The sequence below is a fragment of the Neomonachus schauinslandi genome, chromosome X (genome assembly GCF_002201575.2).
Source record: "Neomonachus schauinslandi chromosome X, ASM220157v2, whole genome shotgun sequence".
Classification (NCBI taxonomy): Eukaryota; Metazoa; Chordata; class Mammalia; order Carnivora; family Phocidae; genus Neomonachus; species Neomonachus schauinslandi.
In genome coordinates this window covers 46,973,841-46,997,255 of record NC_058419.1, presented here as the reverse complement: position 1 = coordinate 46,997,255, position 23,415 = coordinate 46,973,841, and the positions used below count along the sequence as shown (strand labels likewise).

At 39.1% G+C, this 23,415-nt stretch overlaps 1 pseudogene; it reads right to left on the bottom strand.

Annotated features, from left to right (window-relative positions):
* Nucleotides 1-8,379: 8,379 nt before the first annotated feature.
* Nucleotides 8,380-9,026, bottom strand: LOC110575496 (annotated as a pseudogene).
* Between the last annotated feature and the right edge of the window lie 14,389 nt (nt 9,027-23,415).

The following is a 23,415-nucleotide window of genomic DNA, read 5'->3' as shown; positions in this document are numbered from 1 at the left end:
GTATGGACTTTAAATCATAATAAATCATTCAGAAGTCAAGAGTCCTAATCTGCCAATCTGAGGGCAGGGAGATTGATTAGAAAGCTTAAAAGCTTCACTTATCATTTGTAAAAGTTTGTTCTTTCTCCTTTCTCCCCTCATCCCCCCTCCTTCTTCTTCTCCTTTTTTTTAAATTTTGTTTTTCTTCTTTTCTTTCTTAAGGAAGATTGGGAGATGCATCAGTCTCCTTTCCAGGGTCCTGGGATCGACCCCTGTTGGGCTCCCTCCTCAGTGAGGAGCCTGCCTCTCCCTCTCTTTCCACCCCTTCCCCTGCTTGTGCTTGCTCTCTCTCTCTAATAAATTTAAAAAATCTTTAAAAAAAAGAATATCTGCTACAACTCTATCAGGTAAAGCTTCAATCACTGTGGAGTAAGCACCAGAAGTTACTATAGAAGTCACCTGATTCAATCCCTTCCTTTTACAGAAGAATTGAGACCTACAGAGGAGCCATATCACTTGCCCAAGCTCAGAGAGTTAAGAGCAGAACCAAAGCAAAGCTCTAAGTCTTCTGACCCTTTGCTGTGTGTTTTTTCACTAGACCAAACTGTCCCCTCATTGGAGCTCAGCATCTCAAAGGAAGGACTGGGGCAGCTAATTCAGGCCTTTATAGACAGACTGCATGTGTCTTCCTTCTATTTGTCATAGATATTTAGAAATGGTAAGAGAATGTACCAATCAGGGTCTCAGCAAGGAACAGGCAGGCATGCTCAAACTAAATAATTTGAGGAGAGTTTAATAAAGGGACTATTTACAAAGGTGTGGTAAACCACAGAAAGAGATAACAAAGTATTGGGAGGGACTAGAAGGGGGTTATCACCTCAGGCCTGAAAAAGCAACAGAAGGAAAGAGAAAGATTTCCATAGAGAGGGCTTCCTGACTGGAGTTGTGACTCTTCCTTGAGGAACCTAATCAGCCCATGGCATCCTGCAGGATGGAAGCTAAAGGAATAAATATTCGAACTTCACTTTCCTCCCTCTGATCTCCTACTAGTGCTCTCCATTGATCTAACCCACCAGGAAGCTAGAGAACAAGGAAATCCAGAGATGGAATCTATACAGGTCAGTCTTCCAGAACACAGAGTAGGATAGAAAAGAATAAAGAGGCAAAGGGAAGATATCCAAAACAGTTTGACAAGGGATAGGGAACAAACACTTATGGAGCAACTATTGCATTTCAGATATTATTTTGGAAGTTTTCAGATTGCACTTATTCCTTACAACAAAATTTTGCCATACACAGTATTTCCCCCATTTTACAGATGAGAAAAAATGCAGCTAAAATAGGTTAGGTTACTTGTTCAAGATGACACAGCTAGTATTTGAACCCAGGCTTGTCTCACTCCAAAGCCTGTGCTCTTAACTACCTCATAGTATTGCCTTGATAACAAGTCCTCTCCTGTGTATTAAGAACCAAGTGATAAATACTATCCAAGCAACCTCAGATATATAAAGAAGACTACACCTACTTCTTAATTCCTTCTTTTTTTAAAGATTTTATTTATTTATTTGAGAGAGAAAGTGCAGGAGAGAGCATGAGTAGGGGGAGGGGCAGAGGGAAAAACAAACTCCCCACTGAGCAGAGAGCCTGAGATGAGGCTCAATTCCAGGACCCTGGGATCAGGACCTGAGCAAAGGCAGATGCTTAATCGACTGAGCCACCCAGGTGCCCCACTTCTTAATTCTTTCTTAACCACCTTCTCTAAAATGCCTAGTCTTTATTATCCCCCCAAACCTCTACTGAGGTGTTAATGGACAAAAATGGACAATTACTTTGTTAAGTAATAATTTAGTATTAATTGATACAATTTTAAGGTGTAACTACTTCCAGAGGAATCTGCATTTTAATAAAGAACTTCTCTCTTGTCATTTCATTTCCCTTCATACTTTCCTCAGAGTAACTATATAAAAAGGAAGACTTTTGAACTCAAAGAAGCACACAGAAGAATGGTGGTTGCCAAGGACTAGGGGGAGCAGGGTAAAGGATCTTGGTCAAAGGGTAAAAATTTCAGTTATAAGATTAATAAGTTCTGGAGATCTAATATATAGCATGGTGACTGTATATACACAGCATGGTTAATAATATTGTATTGTATACCTGAAATTTGCTAAGAAATAGATCTTAAGTGTTTTCACACACAAAAGTAATCATGTGAGGTGATGGATGTGTTAGGTAGCTTGTGGTAATCATTTCACAATGTATACATATATCAAATCATTACACAGTATACCTTAAATGTATATATATTTTATTTGCCAGGTGTACCTCAATAGAGCTGGAAAAAATAAATATAAAGGAAGACTTAGAAAATAAATAAAAAGTAAGACTTAGTGCTGAGTTGAAAAGACAGATGAGTCTTGCCTTAGTCAATAAAGAATTAGAGAATGCATTTGTTAAAAGAAGTACAAATTTACACAATGACTCAGTTACAAAAAAAATCAACCTAATGTTCTATATCTGACTTCACTTTGTTTTGGAGCCCTAATTCTCCCAGTATCTGTCAGGTTAATATTCAATCAATTTAAAGTTCAAACTTCCTATTAGGGCTGCCTCTATTTTCTCAAAATATCTTCTCTTCTTCCTCAAGATGGCATTGGGGTGCAGAGGAAAGCTTATATAACCCCATTGCACTGGAGAAAGAACCTCTGTATTGCATGTTGGTCTCTGATTCCTTTCTGACTTCTGCTAAGTTTGCCTCTAACCAAACCTGATCTTTGTGTATCTTGCATAAATGACCACAGCATGGTGTCTCAGGGCCACTTGGCTTTTGAGGAATCATGTTGGGAGCTACTGCTAATGACCATGAATCTTGCCATTACCTGATGGTAAGATTCCTGCACTCAGCATCCACTTCTTCTAACCCCAGGCCTCTTCTGAGCCACCTATATTTTCTTTACTCTTCTATCCCCTCCCAGGGCACATGAAAACTTAAGATCTGTTTTACAGCCCTTCAGGTACACTATCTCCAGACCTCTTTGCTTTATCATGCCATGGTGCCATTTCTACTCAACTATGGATACTTTGTGTTGATACAGGGCACCACGTGATCCCCTCCAAGATTTATGAACAGGAAAAGCAATCCCAGCCCCTTCTGTGGCCCAGAGTGTGGGATCAGCATCTTAAGAGTAAGTACATCCCTCCCCAAATATATCTTCAACCTCCTCCAAGCACCAAAATGGTTTTGGTTTCCTGAGTGGCAGAAACTCCCCTTATGTTAGTATCTCCCATCCTCTCTACACAATGGCTGATGGTGAACTACTATTTTCATACCACCACATTTTTCTCTTGGTATGTAAAGGGAATCTTTACCCTCATCAAAGCCTGGCTTTTGAAACTATTATCTCACAATGCACTAAAAAATTGCAGTCTGAAACTCAGGGATGAGCAATGATACATTTGTTCCAGGTCATATTTGTCTTCCCCTGAAGCAACAAGTTCAATTGATTCAATGAGTAGGAGTACAAGACAAAGAGGAAACAGATTATCAGGAGCAACTGGCAACAAAAATAGGTTTAATATCTTAAAAATACATAGGATACAGCTCATTCTTCTATTTAGACAAAAAAATATTTTAAAGCATTTACCATGTTAAGGTCACCCACTGGTCTGGGTGGCTGCATATAGTGAGTAACAACAAACACTCTAGATCAGTTTCTAGTACCACAAATTTATTATAAAACAAAATCATTTCCAAACCATGGGCAATCATTTTTGGCTACTTTCAGGACAATAACACATCATCATGCCCAGTCCTTTTTTCACTGGGTCTGAGAATAAAATACTGTGGCTGTTTTTGGTCTGGGTACCTGGGGGTTAACCTGAAACCCTATTATTTTTCAAAATTTATGGCTGGAAATCCTATGAGTCCAATTTCCTGCCTTAGTGAGTAGAGTAGAGTAAGTTACATTAGTGAACAAAATTTAATATTTGAAGATTGAAGATATTGCTGGGTCTTGGAGTCATCTTTCCAACCATCAATGACATCAGCCCAGACTAGTGATAGTAGTAGTAGCTGTAAAAGACTTAAGAGATTGTATTTAACCCATAGTGAACCCACAGAGTACTAGAAATGCTATTTTTTAAAAAACTAGAACATGGTTATCTTCTGTACACCTCTTTCTGCAAAAATACGATTTAGAAAAAGGTTTGGTTAATTAAGGGTCCTGGTTAAAGAAAGTTGTATTAGTCACATGGATACTTATTTGAAGCTCACTGGAATGAGATTTTGAACTATATTAAATGAAATCTTATTTCAAATGATGCTGCAAATTCTTAGACATTCCAGTAAGCCTTCTTCTTACTGAAAGATCTTTAAGATTGTTCACCATTATCATTTTGCCTTACTGAGCCTAGAATGCAATGGCTTTTGTATTTCCGAATAAGCCTTAAATAAGTGCTTGCAAGCTTTCACAGCAGAAAACTACTTATTAGGGCGGTGATGTTACTCTTAATTTTTTCCTGATTTTATTGTCCTGCCCTCATATTGTTCAGAATCAGTTCAATTCTTGCTCTCATTTGAGAGAAGCTGTCATTAGTTAAAGGGATTCTTTAGACAGGTCACTAGGAGCATCTTGCCCTTCCCCTCAATGATTATATTTTCTACTTAATGAAAAGCTTGTAGTTTAAAAACATCTCCAGTTATAGCTAGGCAAAAACATGAAAGGAAGAGCTACTTACATGAATATATGAGATTTCATATCTCTTTTAATTGCTAAGCAAATTTTACAGACTTGAAAAGGGCAGTTTGACAGCCCTGCAGCAAAAGCCCTAGCTTATTAACAGTTGTAACCTTAACCTATTGAAAAACAGTATGAGGCCAAAAAAGAGAGCAACTCAGGGGTTTCTTAGGAATGGGAGTGTAAGAGGTCGAGAATGAAAAGTTGCATAGCAGTTAAGGCAATTACCTCTGTCAAGGGGAGAGCAAAGTACCCCTTTTTCCTTCTAATTTCTTCCCCCAAAGCTGGTAGAAATTGTCCTTACATCAATAAGATAGGTTTGGTTATTAGAGCAGAAATATTCTCATCCAACTCAACCACCAATTCCTCTTCACAGAATTTCTTAGGGAAAATTACAATGATTGATTTGTATGCATAGAAGGTGGGCCACTCTGAGATGACAATTAAGGAAGGTTTGGGAATGTACTGGAGAATGTCTGAACGGTAGCAGGGACATTTCTAGCAGTAGCAGAAACAGAGAAGGCTGGGTGGTGTATGGATGAACGCCAGCCAGCAGAAGCCAAGAGTCCCAGCACAGGGTTTGTCTGCTAATCACATTCAAACCTACACCTTGCCAGAAAGCCACTTCCCAAACTCTAAATAATGCTTGCTTCAGGGGTCAATTTTTCCAAGAGCTTTCCTTGAAAAGATTTTAAATGGAAATATAAGCTTCGTGCAAGCAATAAGGAAAAAACATGTAAATCTCTTCTCCACCTTGCATATGCTTTTCCTGCTGTGTTTTAGGCAAAAGAAAAACTCATCAAAAATGATTCCAGAGCCCAGACTCTGACCTCCTCAGATCCTGCTCCCTCTAATCAGGCCACAGTTGACTGACAGTCAGCAAATAAACTGTTCTTTGAAGGTACAGCTGGAGCAGGTTTACAGCAAATGACTAATATGATCTAATCTTCCAGCAATTTCGACAGTTTTCAATTCTGGAAGATTCATATATGTCTGTTTAACTTTCTGATTCTGTCCTGTGACTGCTCATTGAATTATCCTTCAAGATTCAATCTTCTCAAATATTGTAACCTTCTTCATTATCAAACTCCAGTGTAATATCAGGACCCACAATGTGCCCAAGCCCCACAATACCAATCTGGACACATTGAAAAACCAAAGAAAAGGCCTAACAGTTGAAGCCTTATTGGTAGGAGGGGTAGATAACCACTTATCCAATTAGCAAATTCTCATTGAACTGCTACTAGGTGTACTAGCCTCTGTTAAGTATTTGGAGTGGTACAATCATCCATCAATTTCTGAAATGCCTAAGGTCTGGTGGCCAAAAATCTACCTTCCCCACAAGCTGGATGAAGCCTGAAATCTCTTTAATAAGAGACAAAGTCTTTAATTTCATAATTGGAGATAAGCTTAGAGGGATGCTCTGTATGAGAGGGAAGAAAGTTGATTTAAATCCATACTAAGTCATAAATAATTATATTAGAGTGACTCCTCAGAGCAGATATTAATAAGAAGGAAGAAAGAGAACAGGTGAAGGGAAGGTGGGGTGGGGGGAGAAGGGAGGGAAGGAGGAGGGCAGATAACACAAAGAGAAAGTTGGAGACAGTAAGGAAGCTGGGGAAGGGGGTCCAAAAACTAACTTTGCCAGCTACACTGTTTTACCAAAGGCAATCTAGCCTGTAACTCGAGGTAAGCAACTTTGGGGTCTAAAAAGAAAGATACAAAATTCAGCTGGTGCTAGCCAGACTCTGCAAGAGTTTTACATTTTCTTCTAAATCCAGTAATAAATTATATACCCAAAGGGTCCTGATTGAAATAAAAAACACTGCTTCAAGTGTAAAGCAGAATAAAATTCAAATCTTAAAATTGCAAAGCATATTAACATATAAATTAGCTATTCCTAAAAGATTTTCAGACTTACCTGTGCATATGGCTCATTTTCTTTGGCCCACTTTAATTACCTTTTACATTTGGAGCTTTATTTTATTTTATTTTACTTTCCATTATAAAAATTTAGCAAGGGAATAATTTGAGTTTTTAGAGGTTTGGTTTAGCAAAGTAAAAGACCAAAAACCATGAAAACACTTTAAATTCTTTTTTAACCTACCAAGTAGGATGTAAATTAAATAAATCCTCTATTACTTTAAGAAAGAGGCTGTTTTCCTAAATCAGAAAAGTTGATTTCCAAGTCATGCTCTCTTACCTCTACTGCCTTGTAACCTGAAGGAGAACTGAACCTTACCAGGGATGGTTCTTCTGTAAGTCAAGGTGGGGAAGAAGAGGCGGTATCCTAAAACAGACTAGGTGGAGACTCTGAGCCAAAATCAGAGTCTGTGATATAGTGTGATCAACCAACCAGGGTACTTTTGAAAGTGAAAGGATGTTGCTAATTACTTGAGAACAAAAGGCATAAAATGAGACATGGGGCCACCCTAGTGATAAGGCAGTTTGAGAAACTACATTTCCCAGTATGCTCTGCCCCTTGAAAGTCAAAAGGCCTGACTGGTGTGAGGTGGTATCTCATTGAGGTTTTGATTTGGATTTCCCTGATGCCGAGCGATATTGAGCACTTTTTCATGTGTCTGTTGGCCATTTGGATGTCTTCTTTGGAAAAATGTCTGTTCATGTCTTCTGCCCATTTCTTGATTGGATTCTTTGTTCTTTGGGTGTTGAGTTTGATGAGTTCTTTATAGATTTTGGATACTAGCCCTTTATCTGATATGTCATTTGCAAATATCTTCTCCCATTCTGTCGGTTGTCTCTTGGTTTTTTTGACTGTTTCCTTTGCTTTGCAAAAGCTTTTTATCTTGATGAAGTCCCAATAGTTCATTTTTGCCCTTGCTTCCCTTGCTTTTGGCGATGCTTCTAGGAAGAAGTTGCTGCGGCTGAGGTCAAAGAGGTTGCTGCCTGTGTTCTCCTTTAGGATTTTGATGGACTCCTGTCTCACATTGAGGTCTTTCAACCATTTGGAGTCTATTTTTGTGTGTGGTGTAAGGAAATGGTCTCTTAATTGTAGGAAACAAACTGAGGGTTGCTGGAGTGGGGGGTAGGGTGGGAGGGATGGGGTGACTGGGTGATAGACACTGGGGAGGGTATGTGCTCTGGTAAGCTCTGTGAATTGTGCAAGACTGTTGAATCTCAGATCTCTACCTCTGAAACAAATAATGCAATATATGTTAAGAAAAAAAAAAAAGAAGAAGAAGAAGGTAGCGGGAGGGGAAGAATGAAGCGGGGGAAATCGGAGGGGTAGACGAACCATGAGAGACGATGGACTCTGAAAAACAAACAGGGTTCTGGAGGGGAGGGGGGTGGGAGGATGGGTTAGCCTGGTGGTGGGTATTGAGGAGGGCACATTCTGCATGGAGCACTGGGTGTTATGCACAAACAATGAATCATGGAACACTTCATCTAAAACTAATGATGTAATGTATGGGGATTAACATAAGAATAAAAAATAAATTTAAAAAAAAAAAAAAAAAGGCCTGACTGGAGCAAACACCCTGAGATCTGTGTTTAGCACCATTTAAAAGGTAAACAGCATAAGGCTGAGTCTGATGTAGAGGCTTTCTCCTTCCACGGGATACTTAACGAGACACAGAAAACAACACCTGAGGTGAAATTTCAATGGATGTTATGTCTAGTGTGGAGCCTCTTTCTCCCTCACACTTCAAGCTTGCAGAGAGGTGAAGCTGGTAGAGCTGTCCACTGGTCCACAGCCCTGTTTCTCCTGGCTGCCATGCTCCCTCTGCCTCAGTGTCCCCACTGCTGCTAGTCTTTTGGGGGGATTGTGGGCCAGGTGCTGTTCTCGTTCCACTTCAACCAACTTGTACAGCTCCATGGTGGCCTGAGCGTCTTCCACAGACGAATGTCCACTTTTCCCAGTCTGCATGTCCCGATTCAGAAGCTTCTTGGTGAGACGCTTCAGAGACATGGCAGCATTCTTCAAGCAGTGGGCCTTCCGGCTGGGGAGGAGAGGGATATGGGAGGCATCGTGGGTGAGGGACTTGGGGTGGAAGTACTGAAGGGCTTTGAAGTTGTGGGTGGCATGCCCCCACTGTCTTCACTGTCTTCCCTGCGAGTATCTTTAAGATCTGGCTCTGAGCAATCTTGAAGGGTGCAGCATTCATCATGTACTGCTTCCAGATGCCACTCCATCTGGTCCAGTAGTCTACAATGGGAGGAGGGGAGAATGTACTCATCATAAAGCACATCTCTGTGATAGTTGACAATGCTACATCAAGCCAAGGAATGGACATGCCCCTTGGGTCCTGTGCCCACCATCTCACAGTCAATTGCCACCATCTTCCTTGGCATCTTCTGGGATACCCTGGAGCATTTATTCTCTGAATGAGATTGGGTGGAGTTATGTGAGGACATTTTTCTGAGTAAGGTTCTTCTGGGGGCCCTTCTTCTAGGGGCAAGTTGAGTGGCTCCTAATCTTTGGAAGGGCACTCTGGAACTCCCATTTTAGACTTCAATATTAGATCAGGTTTTGTATTTGTTTTGTTTACAATTTTGATACATAGGACTCTGAAATTTCCTAACATACAGTTCAGGCCCCATCCGTCCTTATTTCTGTTTTAATTTTCAATGGTCTATGCAAGGGCTGTGCTTTTATAGCATGAAGGTTCTGCTAGGGAGGGAGTGTGTGTATGTGTATATGTATGTGTGTGTGTTATGTGTATGTGTATGTGTGTGTGTGTCTAGTGGAGACAGGGGTTTCCAGATTCTCACAGAGTACATCTTTAGTTACAAAGCAGGAGACCACATTCTACATTGATGGAGCAGGCTCTCTGAAGCTCATCACCCTACCAAAGAGGAGACTAGCTATAGGGCTGACACACTGCTGCATTCATGATTCCATTCCCCTCCTAATTAGGAGGTGTTGAGATTGTAGTGTTCAGTCAGCTTCTGAGAATTTTTATGGTCTTTTTGTTCCTTCACTGGTACTTTTAGAACCTTAGGGTAGTTGGTAAAAAGAATGCTTATGTATAGCTGACAACATGAAAGGTCTTTATGAGCTCCATGGGAAAGAGACACTTTATATTTAAGAAGGAAAAATTAGAAGAAGGGTTTCTTCCTCTCTGTCATTTCTCTGACAGACAGACAGTAATGTCTCTCCTGCTGGTAGCTTTCAAGACAAGGAGATTTGTATGAGTTGCCATGAAATTCATTATCACACATTTATGCTCTAAAAATGCAATTGGAACCACTCTTCATGTGTTCCACATTTGCAATGATTACCCCAATAGAACCTTATCAACATAAATGACTAACAAGAACTCCAAGTGGGAAAAGAGATGTTTTTTCATTATTGGATCATATCTCAGAGCTGAGGACAATCATGGTACATAAGCCAAATACAGCCTTCTCATGAATGGCACAATTACCTTTCATTTGAGAATGCCTACTCCTTGCCAAAAGGCCTTTCTAGGCAAGGTCCATTTGACAAATCAGTTGACAATCCACCCAGATCACCTGAGCTTTCATGTTCTTTCACTATGCTGAAGAAACAGCAGAAATGTGGGCGTTAGAGTTGTAGGGGTTTAGGTTTGGCTCTGTGAGCAATCCATGGCATGACTTTAATGGGTTTCAGCATTCTGGTCTATACAATAAGACAAAAAATGCTACTTGAACACAGTAACACTTGAGCTTTCTGTTCCAAAAATGTCCAAATGTGGTAGTAAGTATTACTATAATTTTAAATGTATAAAATGTAATACAAATGCAAGATGAAATTATTCTTTTAATGCCAGAGGAGAAAGATCATCCAGTGGGGGAAAATCATGCCTAATTTTCTGTCCTGGAAGATATGCACAAAACTTTTGTACCATTAAACTATAGCTGTGGAGGCTTTTAATCAGTTACCAATTAATTCACTTCTTCCTCTGGTTTCCCCTCCCTCCCAGGCTTTTTCTCTGTGAAGCTCACCTATTAATCTCCCCAATGATACTTCATTTTCTTCTTACAACTAATGCTGCTATTGAAAAGTCTGAGATCTACCTGATTCTTGATCCTTTGTAGGTGCACTCTTTGTTCTTTCAGGACACTCAGAATTTTCTCTTTGATGCTCTTAATGTTCACTATTGAGTATCTAGTACTGGTTTTCCTTTTCTCTCCTATTTGACACTCTATGACTACTACATTAAGTCTTTCATTATTTTTCAATTCTGGAAAATTTATCTCCATTATTTCTTAAAGTAGCTACTTCTTCCTACTTTTGATTTTGTCTATTTCTTGGACTCCTTTTATTTGATGTTGGAATTTTACTTTCATCTTCCATATCCTATAGATTTTCTTTTATATTTTCTATCTCTTTATCTTTTCCTACTACCTTCTGGGAAAGTTCTTCAATTTTATCTTTAACTCACCAATTTTTTCTTTAGCTAAATTTATCCTGGGATTGATTCCATCAGTCATATTTTTTATTTCAATTATTATACTTTTATGAATAGAATTTCCACTCACATTCATGATGGAGTAACTGTCACTGGACTTGCCCTCCTACCATAAATGACTAGAAAACTAAGCAAAATATAGGAGACAACTGTTTTCAGACAATAGACAACAGGCAGTGCAAGACTGTGATTTTTGAAAGAGAAACAAATGAGGTAGTCTCTATGATTGTCTCAGCTTGCTGCCTAGAAGCAATTTCTGGACAACAGCATATGGATGGAAAGTCCAAGCAGAACACAGTGATCTTGCTGATTTGAAGTCAGAGATCAGAATTCAGGGAGACTGAGGCAGCTATAATTAGTGGAGCAGAGTACTAGAGAGGAGAGAGCTATACAAAGAAAGAACTACAGAAATTGGCATAGGAATTCCCTTTAGTCTTTGATACATACTGAGTTGTGCATGCATAGCATGAAATTCCAGTGAGGATGGGCAAAGAACAACTGCTGGAGAGCTGGAAGGTGAACAATTCCCTAGAGCTCATACAGGACTAGGAAATGTTTGCTTTCCAGCCAGCCAGAGCAGAGAAATGTTGTAGAGTACCCAGGCACTTAAGTAGAGACCCCAGGATGATCACACGTTAGTAGTATAGCTAACCTAGCCCTACAGTAAAGGCTATCCTAGGCCTGCCATAACAAAACTTTTAAACAAGCCTTGAAAGTTTAAAGCTGATCTGGAAGTGATTTAACTGCCTCCCAAAACAAGACTCAACATTCTTTAAGACAGAACAATAAAATCCAGGCACTCAACAACAAAACATTCACAATATCCAGCATCCAATAAACAACTACTATACATGTGAAGAAGCAGGAAAATACGACCCATAACCAGGAGAAATATCAGACACATAAAAAGACACAGAAATGACAGAGAGGATGGAATTAGCAGACAAAAAATTTAGAATACCTATTAAAATATTAAGGTTAAAGGTTAAAGGAAAGGTCATAGGTTAAAGGAAAATATTGCCATAATGAGGAAAGAAATGAAAACTATAGGAAAGAACCAAAGGAAAGTATTAGAGGTGAAAATATAATATCTGAAATGGAAATTTCATTGAGTAGGATTGATAGCAAATTAGACGCTGTAGAAAATGAGTACATTTTTAGATGCAGCAGTGGAAACTATCCAAATTGAAGCACAAGAAGGAGATGAAAAGTTGAAAAAAGATGAACAGAGCCTTAGTGACATGTGGGTCAATATCAAGTAGTCTAACCTATAAGTAATTGGAGTCCCAGAATGGAGGTTCAGAGAAAATATTTGAAGAAAGAATGGCTGAAAGTTTTCCTATTTGATAATAACTGTGAATTCACAGATCCAAAAAATTCCACAAACCCAAGCAGTATAAGCACAAAGAAAATTATGTATAGGCACATCATAATCAAGATGCTGAAATTGATACAGAAAAAAAGTTCCTAAATGCAGCCAGAGGAAGAAAAATACCTTATATATACAGGAATAAAGATAAGAATGAGTACTTCTTGTTAGAAAGAATATAAGCTGGAAAAGAATTCTATATCCAAGGTGTGGAAACTCCAAAAATAAAGACCAAATAAATACTTTATCAGGCAAACAAAAGCTGAGAGAATTTGTCATCAGCAAACCTGCACAAAAAGAAGCACTACACCCAGTACCCAGACCTTAGTTTCTAATATCATTCTGCAATAAAAGGAACCAGGGCTCCTTAGAGAAACGGCAGACTCTAAGACTGAAAATGGAATTAGACAGAATGAGCCTGGAGCATCTTGTAATACCAGAAAGTAAGGACGTGTTAAAAAAAAATGATGGGGTCATGTCAAAGAGACACAGCAATCAATTGACAGAGTTCCCAGGGACCAAAGTTGGAGTGATGTGAAAAAGAAAAGTAGTATTAGATTATAACCTAAAGTATAAAATAAATATCCATAAGTCCATATTGGTATAAATAAAAGATTTAGTAAATAAATAAATGGAGGATAATATACTCATAATAAACCTCCCATATAAAAGAATTCCAAATAATTTATGTAGATAGTCTCCCATCAAGGAGGTGAAGCATAATTCCCCACTCCCCAAATGTGGGCTGCACAAAATAACTCCCTTCCAAAGAGAACAGTAAGGAAAAAGAGGAGAAAGAGTAGCTTTATAGTGGAGAAACCTAACAAACACTACCTCAGACAGATGATAAAGGTTAATATCATCAGTGATAAATCATGCTGATAGCATGTACCCATGATATGATGTGACAAGAAGGACACTTTGTAACTTCCTCCCAAAAATACATAACCTAGTCTAATCATGAGAAAAACATCATACAAACCCAAATGGGGGACAATCTACAAAATACCTGACCAGTATTCCTCAAAACTGTCAAAGTCATCAAAAACAAAGTCTGAGAAACCATCACAGCCAAGAGGGACCTAAAGAGACAGGATAGGTAAATGTAATATGGTATCTTAAATGTGTTTCTGGGAATGAAAAAATACATTAGATTAAAAACGAAGGAAATAAAAAAGGTATGGACTTTAGCTAACAACAATGTATCAATATTAGTTCATTAGTTGTGACAATTCTACCATACTAATGTAAGATGTTAACAGTAGGGGAAACAATGCAGGGTATATGTAAACTCTCCATACTATCTTTGCAACTTTTCATAAATCTGAATCTATTCTAAAATAAAAATATATTTGAAAAGAAATGATAAGAGAATATTTTTAGGCTGAAGTAAAATGTTATGAAAAGGAAACTGAGGTCTGCACAAAGAAATGAAGAGTGTCAGAAATGGTAAATATGTAGATCAATATATATTTTATGGCTAATATTTTTCATCTGATCCTTTAAAATTATCTTATTATATTTCATATTACTAATTTATTACCTTAAATATTTAAATATATTTACCTTGTATATTTTAAATTATTAGCCCATCCGTTCCAATAATTCTGCATTGAATGGCATATATTTTCAATTTGTTGTCCTTTTCTATAGTAGTCATTCATCCTTCTCAGAAATCTAGATATACTTACTCCTGTTTCCTGGGGGTATCAGCTACTACATCTAATAACTGTATATCAAAAAAGGGCCAAAGGCCAGGCCCTAGTCTAGTCCTAGTGAAGAGTCCCAGATACCACAGAACTACTGTTATTCCTATATCTTGGCACCTTATGAGGCAACTCGTCTGGTCAGTAACCTTGAGTTGCAGACCATCAGATCTAAGAATTTGGAGAGGGGTAAGTGGAGGAATGAATGTCAGAAGACAACCGGTTAGTCCATCCTGATGCTCATCAACTTACACCAGTAAGACTTTTGCATTGCCCATCTACTCATAATCTGCTGACACAGGCAGTTTGGGCTATTGTCCCTGATTTCTGCAATGAATGAGGTAAGCAGTAACTATACTAAGGTTACACAAGGGAGCGGAAGAAATAGGGCTCTAGAAGTTTTGTTCTTTTTTTTTTTTTTGTATTTTTATTTATTTATTATTTAATTTTATTATGTTATGTTAGTCACCATACAGTACATCATTAGTTTTTGATGTGGTGATCCACGATCCATTGTTTTCGTATAACACCCAGTGTGCTCCATGTAGTACGTGCCCTCCTTAATACCCATCAGTGGGCTAACCAATCCCCCCTCCTCCCTCCCCTCTAAAATCCTCAGTTTGTTTCTCAGAGTCCATAGTCTCTCATGGTTCATCTCTCCCTCCGATTCCCACCCCCTTCATTTTTCCCTTCCTTCTCCTAATGTCCTCCATGCTATTCCTTATGTTCCACAAATAAGTGAAACCATATGATAATTGACTTTCTCTGCGTGACTTATTTCACTTAGCATAATCTCCTCCAGTCCCATCCATGTTGATGTAAAAGTTGGGTATTCATCCTTTCTGATGGCTGGGTCATATTCCATTGTATATATGGACCACATCTTCTTTATCCATTCATCTTTTGAAGGGCATCTTGGCCCTTTCCACAGTTTGGCTACTGCAGACATTGCTGCTACGAACATTGGTGTGCATATGGCCCTTCTTTTCACTACATCTGTGTCTTTGAAATAAATACCCAGGAGTACAATTGCTGGGTCATAGGGTAGCTCTATTTTTAACTTTTTGAGGCACCCCCATACCGTTTTCCAAAGTGGCTGTACCAACTTGCATTCCCACCAACAGTGTAAGAGGGTTCCCCTTTCTCCACAACCTCTCCAACATTTGGTGTTTCTTTCCCTGTCCATTTTTGCCATTCTAACTGGTGTAAGGTGGTATCTCAATGTGGTTTTGATTTGAATTTCCCTGATGGCTAATGATGATGAACACTTTTTCATGTGTCTGTTAGCCATTTGTATGTCTTCTTTGGAGAAGTGTCTGTTCATGTCTTCTGCCCGTTTTTTGACTTGATTACTTGCTTTTTGGGTGTTGAGTATGAGAAGTTCTTTATAGATCTTGGATACCAGCCCTTTATCTGTAGTGTCATTTGCAAATATCTTCTCCCATTCTGTGGGTTGCCTCTTTGTTTGGTTGACTGTTTCCTTTGCTGTGCAGAAGCTTTTTATCTTGATGAAGTCCCAAAAGTTCATTTTTGCTTTTGTCTCACTAGCTTTTGGAGATTTATCTTGAAAGAAGTTGCTGTGGCCGATATCAAAGAGGTTACTGCCTATGTTCTCCTCTAGGATTTTGATGGATTCCTGTTTCACATTGAGGTCTTACATTGATTTTGAGTTTATCTTTGTGTATGGTGTTAGGGAATGGTCCAGTTTCATTCTTCTGCATGTGGCTGTCCAATTTTCCCAGCACCATTTATTGAAGCAACTGACTTTTTTCCATTGCATGTTTTTCCCTGCTTTGTCAAAGATTATTTGACCATAGAGTTGAGGGTCCATATCTGGGCTCTCTATTCTGTTCCATTGTTCTATATGTTTGTTTTTGTGCCAGTACCAGGCTGTCTTGGTGATCACAGCTTTGTAATATAGCTTGAAATCGGGTAACGTGATGCCCCCAGCTTTGTTTTTCTTTTTCAACATTTCCTTGGCGATTCGGGGTCTTTTCTGATTCCATACAAATTTTAGGATTGTTTGTTCCAGCACTTTGAAAAATGTCATTGGAATTTTGATCGGGATGGCACTGAAGGTATAGATTGCTCTGGGTAGCATAGACATTTTACCAATGTTTATTCTTCCGATCCATGAGCATGGAATATTTTTCCATCTTTTTGTCTCTTCTTCAATTACTTTCATGAGCATTCTGTAGTTCCTAGAGTATAGATCCTTTACCTCTTTGGTTAGGTTTATTCTGAGGTATCTTATGGTTTTTGGTGCTATTGTAAATGGAATCGTTTCTCTAATTTTTCTTTCTACAGTTGCAGTGTTAGTGTATAAGAAAGCGACTGATTTCTGTGCATTGATTTTGTATCCTGCCACATTACTGAATTGCTGGATGAGTTCTAGTAATTTGGGGGTGGAGTCTTTTGGGTCTTCCACATAAAGTATCATGTCGTCTGTGAAAAGAGACAGTTTGACTTCTTCTTTGCCAATTTGAATACCTTTTATTTCTTTTTGTTGTCTGATTGCTGTTGGTAGGACTTCTAGTACTATGTTGAACAATAGTGGCAAGAGTGGGCATCCTTGACGTGTACCTGATCTTAAGGGAAAGGTTCTCAGTTTTTCCCCATTGAGGATGATATTCACTGTGGGTTTTTCATAGATGGATTTTATGAACTTGAGGAATGTTCCCTCTATCCCTATACTCTGAAGAGTTTTAATCAGGAAAGAATGCTGTATTTTGTCAAATGCTTTTTCTGCATCAATTGAGAGGACCATATGGTTCTTCTCCCTCCTCTTATTAATGTGTTCTATCACATTGATTGATTTGTGAATGTTGAACCACCCTTGCATCCCGGGGATAAATCCCACTTGGTCGTGGTGGATGATCCTTTTAATGTATTGTTGGATCCTATTAGCTAGGATTTTGTTGAGGATTTTGGAATCCATATTCACCAGGCATATCAGTCTGAAATTCTCCTTTTGTTTTTTTTTTTTACTTATTTATTTGACAGAGAGAGAGATAGCGAGAGCAGGAACAAAAGCAGGGGGAGTGGGAGAGCGAGAAGCAGGCTTCCTGCTGAGCAGGGAGCCCGATGTGGGACTCAATCCCAGGACCCTGGGATCATGACCTGAGCCGAAGGCAGATGCTTAACGACTGAGCCACCCAGGCGCCCTGAAATTCTCCTTTTTGATGGGGTCTTTGCCTGGTTTGGGGATTAAGGTAATGCTGGCCTCGTAGAATGAGTATGGAAGTTTCCTTCTTTTTTTATTTTTTGAAACAGCTTCAGGAGAATAGGTATTCTTTCTTCTTTGAATGTTTGGTAGAATTCCCCAGGGAATCCATCAAGCCCTGGACTCTTGTTTTGGGGGAGATTTTTGATCATTGCTCCAATCTCATTACTGGTTATTGGCCTATTCAGGTTGTCAATTTCTTCCTGTTTCAGTCTTGGCAGCTTATAGGTTTCCAGGAAGGCATCCATTTCATCCAGGTTGCTCAGTTTATTGGCATATAGTTGTTGATAATAATTTCTAATAATTGTTTCTATTTCCTTGGTGTTAGTCGTGATCTCTCCCCTTTCATTCATAATTTTATTAATTTGAGTCCTTTCTCTTTTCTTTTGGATAAGTCTGGCCAGTGGTTTATCGATCTTATTAATTCTTTCAAAGAACCAGCTTCTAGTTTCGTTGATCTGATCTACTGTGTTTCTGGTTTCTAATTCATTGATCACTGCTCTAATCTTAATCATTTCTCTTCTAATGCATGGCTTAGGCATCATTTGTTGCTTTTTCTCTTGTTCTTTAAGGTGTAGAGTTAGATGGTGAATTCAGGGTTTTTCTATTTTTTTGAGTGATTCTTGGATGGCTATGTATTTCCCCCTTAGGACCTCCTTTGCAGTATCCCATAGGTTTTGGACCGATGTGTTTTTGTTCTCACTGGTTTCCATGAATTGTTTAAGTTCTTCTTTGATTTCCTGGTTGACCCAAACATTCTTGGGCAGAGTGGTCTTTAGCTTCCAAGTGTTTGAATTTCTTCTAAATTTTTTCTTGTTACTGAGTTCCAGTTTTAAAGCATTATGGTCTGAGAATATGCAGGGAATAATCTCAATCTTTTGGTATCGGGTGAGACCTGACTTGTGACCCAGTATGTGGTCTATTCTGGAGAAAGTTCCATGTGTGCTTGAGAAGAATGAGTATTCTGTTGTTTTAGGGTGGAATGTTCTGTATACATCTATGAGGTCCATGTGGTCCAGTGTGTCATTCAAAGCTCTCGTTTCTTTGTTGATTTTCTGCTTAGATGATCTGTCTATTGCTGAGAGTGGAGTATTGAGGTCTCCTACAATTAACGTATTGTTATCAATATGACTCTTTATTTTGGTTAACAGTTGGCTTATGTAGATGGCTGCTCCCATGTTGGGGGCATAGATATTTACAATTGTTAGATCTTCTTGTTGGATAGACCCTTTAAGAATGATATAGTGTCCTTCTGTGTCTCTAACTACAGTCTTCAGTTTAAAATCTAATTTGTCTGATGTAAGAATTGCTACCCCAGCTTTCTTTTGAGATATGGAAGATGGATCTCCATCCCTTCACTTTTAGTCTGGATGTATCTTTAGGTTCAAAATTAGTCTCTTGTAGACAGCATATGGATGGGTCCTGTCTTTTTATCCAATCTGCAACCCTGTGCCATTTTATGGGAGCATTTAGGCCATTCACATTGAGAGTGATTATTGAAAGATATGAATTAATTGTCATCTTGTTGCCTGTGAAGACCTTGTTTTCATAGATTGTCCCTGTAAATTTCTGTTGTCTATCACTCTTGGGGTCATTCTCTTTTTATAGAACCCCCTTAATATTTCTTGCAGGGCCAGCTTAGCGGTCACATACTCTTTCAGTTTCTGCCAATCTTGGAAGCTCTGCATCTCTTCATCCATTCTAAATGGCAGCCTTGCCAGATAAAGTATTCTTGGCTGCATGTTCTTCTCATTTAGCACCCTGAATATGTCTTGCCAGCCCTTTCTGGCTTGCCAGGTCTCTGTGGATAAGTCTGACGTCATTCTGATATTCCTCCCTCTCTTCCCCTTAACTGCCCTTAAGATGGTTTCCTTGGTTCTAAGATTTATGAGTTTTACTATTACATGCTGGGGCGTTGGCCTGTTTTCCTTGATCTTGGGAGGGGTCCTCTCTGTCCCTAGGATATGAATGTTTGTTTCATTCCCCAGATTAGGGAAGTTCTCAGCTACAATTTGCTCAAATACATCTTCTAGTCCTCTCTCTCTTTCCACTCCCTCCGGGATTCCTATTATTCTGACATTGGAACGCTTCATGGTGTCACTTATTTCTCTGATTCTATTTTCATGGATTCTGAGTGTTTTTCCCTGGCCTACTCTTTTCCCTTTTTATCTATTTTATTGTCTTCGAGGTCGCTTATTCGTTCTTCTGCCTCACTTACCCTAGCTGTTAGGTTATCTAGATTAGACTGGATCTCATTGATAGCATTTTTAAGTTCTGCCAGTTCATCTTTCATTTCTGCCCTTAGAGACTCTATGTTGCCATTAATTGATTTCTCCATTCTAGCCATTGTCTTCACAATTGCTAGCCTGAATTCCATCTCCGACATCTTGGTTATATCTGCATCCATTTGTAAATCTGTGGCATAAGTTATAATCTCTGAGTCTTTTCTATTTTGGGGGTTCCTCCTCCTAGTCATTCTGTTGATGGGTGTTTGAGGGAATGTATAGAGTCCAAATTATTGACCAGAGCCCAAGCAAGATGCACCTGTTTTCTAGGGACCTTAGGGTTGCTGACATCTTGTTTTTCCAGCCTGTCTTCTGGGGGAGGGGCCTGCTGTGCTGTTTCTTAGGCAACCCTGTTTGGGCAGAGTTGCCCTGCCCCCCCGTGGTGGGGGATGGGCTCAGTGGGAATCAGTTTTTTGGAACTTTTGTTCTCTGGCAGCTTTCCCTGGTGGCTTTCTGCGTCTCTTCCATGAGTCAGAGCAGAAGAGACCATTTCCAACCCTCTGCCTCAGAGCAGAGAGATCACAGTCTGTTCTTCAGTGAGCTTTCCAGTCCACACCATCTCTGTTTCTGTCCATGCTGCTGTAAACTGCAGCGTCCTGGGTTGTGCGCCCCTCCACAGCGCTCCCAGTCCTGCCTCCAGTTTGGAGCACGTCTCTGCCCTTTGTGCTTCTAAAACCGCCAGCCGCTCCCAGTTCACACGTGACCCTGCAGCTCCGGGTTTCTGCCCCGGGGGCTGCCCTAAAGTCCTTTCCCCGCCCCTACCAATCTGCGAATCTGTGCCCCGTCCCCAGCATGCGAGGCTGTCGCTCCCGGGTGGTGTAGGATCCCCATGGCCAGGCTCCCTCCTGCTGCTGTTTATCCTCCAATATCTGCCCATGGAATCAGGGCTCCCCGCTTCATACCTCAAAACCAACCACCTGCGATATTCTGTTTGTAGAGATCCAGATCTTCTTACATCTCAGGCTGGTTTTGTGGGTGCTCAGAGTGGTCTGGTAGATATCCAGCTCAATTCCAGGGACCAGTTGAAATACGGTCCCCTACTCCTCTGCCATCTTTTCTTCCCCAGAAAGACTAGAAGTTTTGTTCTGCCCTATCCCGTCACCAATGCCTCTGGCCATCCCTTGAACCAAGCTACAACCATCTACCTTTTACACACAACAGTTCAAGTCTGCTTTCAGTATCTCCAGGGCTTTTTACAGTGGTATTGTTGGAGTGGTTGCTCTTTTCCCTGAAATCTGTGGTTCCCTCTGGCTTCTATCTCCAGAGTTGATTTTGGGTAGGAAGCAGAAATTCATTTGTCAAGAACTGTAGTTAAGTGCTTACTCTGTGCATAGAACTTTACTTTCATCAATCTTATTTAATCCTTTTAACATCCCTATGTGGTACATACTATTATCATACCCATTTTACAGATGAGGAAACTGCAGCACAAGGACATTAAACAACTCACACAAGATCACAGTGTAAGAGATGGAGTCAAAATTCAAACCCAGTCAATCTTACTCCAGAGACTAGGATCTTTTTCACCACCAGATGCCCAGTGATTAGCATATTGTAGGTGCTCAAAAATATTTATCAAATGTTTTTCAAATAATGAACAAATGGATGGATGGTTAGAAGTACACTGCCAGCTTCCTCAGTAGCCTTATTTCCTCAGTTTTCCTCTGTTCGAATGCTTTAGTGTCTCTGAAATATACTATGAAGCCTATCTGTGTATCTTTTGCAGAGTGATGCATTCTACTTTCAGCCTTTATTATTTAAAAAAGCATATTTGTACTTCTTTTTGTTGTTGTTAAAACTTTTTTATTTTGACATAATTTTAGATTTACAAAAGTGTCACGAAGATAATACAGTAGGTTCATGTACCCTTCACCCAACTTTTCCTAAAGTTATCATCTTACACAATCATGATACATTTGATATATTTGTACTTCTAATAAAAAGAAACACCTATCTTTTTATTTTTCTGCCCAAGTATAGGTGATATACCTTTCTCATTATCAGAGCTCTGTCACAAAAGCTGTCTTGTTTTCCCTCTGTAATTTCTGGTGGAAATAGGTCCTGCAAGAGAAAGAACATAAATGGCCATCAAAAATACGGGAAGATGCTCTGTCTCACCAACTGTGAATGAAATACACATTAAAACAACATGGAACTAGCAAAAAGTTTTTTTCAAACTGGCAAAAAATTAAAGGATTAAAATGCACAGTATTGGTAAGGGTTCTAGGAAACAGACCTTCTTATACATTGGTAGTGAGAGTTTAAATTGAAGCAGCCTTTTTAAAAGGAAATTTGACAAAATCTATCAACATTTAAGTATGTAGACATTTGACCCAGGATTTCCATTTCTAATAATTTATGTTACAAAAAAAACCCTTGTATTGTACAAGTATATTTGTTGTAGCATAAATTCATATAGAAAAAAACTGGAATAAATGAAATTTCTGTTAATGGGGGAATGGTTAAATAGGCTGACAATGGGATACTATGGAATCATGCAATGATGGAAATCTATATGTATTTATGTAGGAAAGTATTCATGATATATTGATAAATGAGAAAACATAGAAAAGTATACAAAATGCCCAATTTTTATAAACCAAAATAATTTATATATCTGATTGTATATGTTTATATATGCATATTAAAATTCTGAATTTATACCAATCTGTTAACAATTGTTAACTCTGAAGAGTGGGATTAAACAGAGAACAGATTGGTGGTTGCCAGAGGTAAAGGGTAAGGGTTGGGAAAATGGGTTAAGGGGGTCAAAGGGTACAAACTTCCAGTTATAAGATAAATAACTTTGGGTAATGTCATGTATAGCATGGTGACTATAGTTAACACCGTATTGTATGTTTGAAAGTTGCTAAGAGAGTACATCTTAGAAGTTCTCATCACAAGAAAAAAAATGTAACTATGTGAGGTGATGGATATTAACCAAACTTATTGTGGTAATCAAAAACAGGGGGGATGGTGAAACTTCACTTCTGTAATATTTGAATTAGAAGCTCTTTTGTAATTTTTAAACATGTATACACAAAATCAAAAAAAGATAAAAGGAAGGCAGAAAGAGAGGAAAGAAGGAGGTTAACATTCACTTGAAATCATCACTCAAATGAAAATGGAATTGTATTTGAAAAATAGCCAGGAATCATAAGGGCCTTGTTTTATTTGACTTCCCCTAGACTTGAGCTTATAGGGAAAGCACACTAGGACACCCTGGGAAGCTTCTTGTTAAGAGCTCAGTCCCTTCTCACAGAAAACTGGTGTGTTTTTAGGTTGCTGTGCTAGTGATTAGGGCAGTATGCACCCTTTAGGTAGAAAAGAAAGTGTGACAATTGCTCCAGGCCTTGAAAGAAAAATTGATTTAAATGCAAAAGCAAAATTCCCTCATTTCCTCCTATGCTTTTTATTTTAATATGTACATCTATATACATGTATATATCAACAGAAAATCTCTTCCCTCAGCTACACATGAAAGTGGACTCCCACGTGGTTAATGGTTCCTGAACAGGGGCACCTGGGTGGCTCAGACGTTAAGTGGCTGCCTTCAGCTCAGGTCATAATCCCAGGGTCCTGAGATCGAACACTGTGTTGGGCTCCCTGCTCAGCAGGGAGTCTGCTTCTCCCTCTCCCTCTGCCTGCAGCTCCCCCTACTTGTGCTCCCTCTCTCTCTGTCAAATAAATAAACAAAATCTTTAAAAAGAAATAAAGGTTGA